This window comes from Echinococcus granulosus, assembly GCF_000524195.1.
Source record: "Echinococcus granulosus chromosome Unknown EG_S00017, whole genome shotgun sequence".
In the NCBI taxonomy this organism is placed as follows: Eukaryota; Metazoa; Platyhelminthes; class Cestoda; order Cyclophyllidea; family Taeniidae; genus Echinococcus; species Echinococcus granulosus.
Window position 1 is genome coordinate 543,906 of NW_020170397.1, and position 4,665 is coordinate 548,570.

Genomic DNA, 4,665 nt, shown 5'->3' on the forward strand with positions numbered 1-4,665 from the left:
GTAAGCTCTCCTACCCACTCTCTAATACTATGCCCATACATCGAAAGGTTTCGATGATTTATTGCCTTCTTTTTGTTGTGTGAATGGAATGAACAATGTTTTGTTTTTTCCGACAAAAAGAAATTAAAAGTACATAAAATTATTAATGCTTTATACTTTGACAATAAGAAAGTTTTGCAATGTGACATGCATTGCCATGAATGTGGGCATTTCTCGTACTACACATTATTTTACACAGTATCTACATCCTTATTAGAAACTGCAGTCAAGTCACTACTGCAGGTAAGCGCACTTGAGGTACGAAAGTGGTAGTGATTGTTGGAACATTTACCTAGTGTGGGATTGCTGCTGAGAATGTAGACACCGATGAAGAACGCCATGGACGAGAGCATGAGAAACCCACCGTCCACATAGCAGGCAGGAAATACTTGCCACAAATTCGTGCAGCTCACGCAAATTCCAGCAATGGCTATGGCGATGATCCACACCAAGTCAAAGGTTATTTCTGTGGAAATGCTGGAGATAAGGCGGTTGCCGGCTTCAAACGAAAGATGCATGTATTGGGCAGAATGCAAAACAAATTAAGTATCCATCTTGAGAGGGCCCTCGACCTGCTTGATTGCCTTCGGCATGCGTAGTGAGAATAAACGTGCCATTCAGAATTTGCCTATTTGTTTTGCTTTTAATAGACTGGCTGTAAAGTGTCCTAATTATGAGCTGAAGCGATAGTTTCATTCTGCTAATCTTGCATCTGCACCTGTGTGTGTACGGTCACATTCAGTGCATTCCTTACCCGCCTGCTCATTGTCTTTTATTGAACTAAACGCCGAGGTATTTGATGGGGAAGAGAATAAGGACCGTATTTCAATCACAGCTAGGTAGTCAAGCCATTTACCACACTTCTGGTAGCAATAATGACTCACGCTTTTATACTTTAGTGCACTGTCAACAAACGGAAAGTACGTTAGATTCATGTAAGGAAGTCGGATTGAGCAATGATGTGGAAAATATACTGCCTGTCCACAAATTATAATTGAGTGCATTTAAATTTTGATTCTAAGGCTTCGAGCTACTTGATGAGACACTCGCAAAGAAGTGCTGAGGTTCAGTCGCCATTGACAGTGTATTAGCCTAATATTCTGGCATCAATGGAAGTATTTTTGTAGAATAGTTGCAGCATGCCTATAAAAGTGCCATTGACGTAGTCTATTCAGAAGGCAACTGGATTGCATTCAAATCCTGCAGGTCTCGAATGCGTTATTGCCCCACTTATTACAAAATACCAACCCTCAGAAAAAATAGGGCCTGTTAGTTTACAAAGGAATAACCATGCTTACCAGGGTTCCAAAAGTCGTGCTTTTGGACAGGCTGGCTATCCAAATGGACTGTTCCAAAAAGGCGCATATGAAAAGGTCTAGACGCACCTTCGTGACAGGCTTTGGTACTGGTTCCACCACCTAAGGGGTATTATAACAACAAAGCTGTTTGTGGAATCAAAAACACAAAATCATGAGGGATTTTGACCAGAAGGGTTTGCTAACATCTTTTCCTTTCTGGTTAGACCAAAACCATTTGTGGAGCTTTAGCATCGATTCCACAGTGTGTGAGGGAATATGAAAAAACGTTGTGTGCAAAGACGTGGTTTAGTGGAGCAGATTTTCAGGCAAAGTGAATGCTGATGTCTAGCACACCTAGCGGGTGTCTTAAATAATGACGAAATTGATGAGGCACACATAAGCTGACCGCATTCCCAGGTTATATAAATAAATCAAGTGCCATTAAAATCATCAAAGCAGTAGGAGATGTGATCTTGGAGGGGATTTTGATCAAACACTCCCATCTACGATAAACCCCTACTTGAGACCCCATGTTATCAGGTCTTGCTTAAAAGACTTTCTTGACAAAGCAGTCACTTACTTTTGCAAACAGAAATTTGTTATATCCCAGTGTCCACAGGTGGCTCAGCACTATGATGGGAGGCTATCGCATGCAAAACACCAAAGCCTCCACCTTAGTGGCACCTTTGAATGCAGCAGTTCTGTTGACCATTTGCAAGTCATTCAACCAAAACAGATCATTTTGGTGGTGGAAAGTGGCCGTTTTAAATGTCCTGCCTTTTTCTCTAATCGGTTGACTACCCACCAGTGACCAACGGATTAGGGCGGAATTATTATCACTCCACTCGAACCACATTAATTCACGCACCAGAAAGGATAAAACGACTTTCGGTATCTACTAGTGAGCCTGAATCAAATATCTCACTAGCGCATCATTTTGTTACTCAGATAACCATCAACAGCCTTTCCTACATAAAGGATACATGCTTAGCTGCGTATTTAACCAAGTGCACACAAGGGCATAGCTATCGCATTTTCATTAGAAACTTAACCAGATTTCAGAATTGGTCTTTCAAAGTTTTGTGTTTTGCAATGGAAGTTCACAAAATAGCACTACACACATACCCAAATAATAAAACCCCTACTTTCGTACAATTTAAATAGCAAATTCGTAATCCTGTTTCTTACTTAGAACGTTTGCAGTAATGGTAGCATTATTTAAAATTTGCCTGACCCAATGACTACTATAGCGCCTTCCTCTTCTTCGACTGATAAGACAATTGGCCATGTAGACTTGGGAAGCAACAGTAAACACCCCAACATTGTGTCATCACCAGTTTGTTCTGCGCGTTTCATTTAGCCATTTTCAATAATGTCGAACTAAAATCTTTTTGATTGGCAACACAGAAGTCATAGGGAAGAAGTCCACAAGGGAGAACGAAACAGATCCCTTATACCTAGATGATTGTGTCCAGCTCCTTTACGAATGCTTAGCAATTTGATTAAGCGCTTATTTAAGACGTCGAGTTCTTTCATCTCCTAGGACAGCAACCAACCACCTACTCCTACTTTCACTTTCCCATCTCACTTTGTCCATTCACCACGTCCTCCAGTCACTTACCTTTTGCAATAGTCCAATTGTGTATCTGCCTGTTATTTTCTGGGCATTTATTCAATTACTCAATCATTCATCTCCGTCAAAGAGAGATATTCCGTCTGTTACACCTCTTTTCTTTCTATCAACACTTTTTCATCTATTCATTCAATTTCCTTCCTTCCATTCATTCAGGTTTACATCCTTCTGATTCTTCTCAACCCGTCTGAGGTAGTCAAAATTCACTCCTTTTTATCTATCCGTTGATCTCACAATTTCATAGGTGCAATTCATCTACAGATAAGCAAAACCCACGCTCTTGATGACCCAGTCAATCAGATCAATGGGAATTTGCAGTTTATGCTATCTCTTGAGGCAATAGGAACACTCACTTGCGAGGAGGCAAGGTGCTGTGTTCGCAGGGGTAGCGTAAACCACCCATCCTCTACCAGAAAATAGGAACGGGGTAGTGGCAGCTATTGTGAACCACATTAATTCAAGTTACGATCTCAGCGAATTGTGGCTTTGGAATGGATGAAGGGTGGCGACGTGCGCTTTTAGTTGGGCTAGAAAGGTGCCCAGTTCCAAAATCCTTGGTAAATAAAGAGCTGTATCAAAATCAACGCAACGCATATTGTTTTGCTGCAAAGGCCTAGGACACAAGTCTCATGCCTCCTTAACACCATCTCTGTCGATGGAGAGTAAGCCACTTTGACATGCGCACCCCAATGTAACTTCCAGTGCTTCGAGCTCAGACATATCAGAGAAAAGCCTTTAAATCACCCACCCAAACCACTAGCGTTGCAACTTTGGCACCAGTCTCTGTAATAGCTGCTCTTTGTGCCGTCGATTATTGTAAATTGATGCTATGAGTGCAATTATCCCCAACTACATAATAGATAGATAGATAGATGAGGACTTTGGGGTGTGTGAACCAACATGAAGACGCGACGTGGGCGCATGCGCCTAGCGGGTGGCTAGTAGAATCCGCCCCAGTGTGCGCATGAAGGTCAGTCAGCCAGTCAACTAAGTGACAAGTGTTTGCTCTGACTGATTGATTTTGGACTTATGGCAAATAGTAGTGCATTTAAAGTTCACATAACGTGATCTGAGCTGATTAGGAGGGAATGAGCGAGAGCCGGTTGCCAAATCATTCGCGAAAACAATCACAAAACGGAAAAGACTTGGAAGCTTGGACACGAAGTTTTGTAAATTTTTTAGCGACCTCAATGGAGATGATTTTACCAAGATAAAGAGAGGTTGATTGGAGTTTGTTCGGCGACAGCGACTGTCTCCTTCGAAGCGCGCCCACCTCTTCTTTGTCTAGGCGCAAGTAGTTGGGACTGAGACTGGTGTGCCGGAAGAAGTCCACGACCAGTCTAGTAAGGGACAGGTAATTTATGCGAGAAAAGGATGCATTTATCCTCTCAAGATATGCTATGGCTACATGAATGCAGAGGCGTTTTGTTTAACCACTGAATAGAATTGGAAATGCTGAAAATCCGACTGCGCAGTTTTCCTCTGTTACAGTTGATCAAGTTGAATCGAAGGTTACGAATGCACTATTAGGCCCAAAGACTCGCAAAACCAAACTATGTAAGGTTGTATTACACATCATTTCATTGGAGGAAGAGCATAATGGACTGAAGCGAAGGAGCATCAACTGAGATGACAGCGCTACTCACCAAGCTTAATAATACATGACCCATTGTATGGTTAAAACAGGTTGAGCAT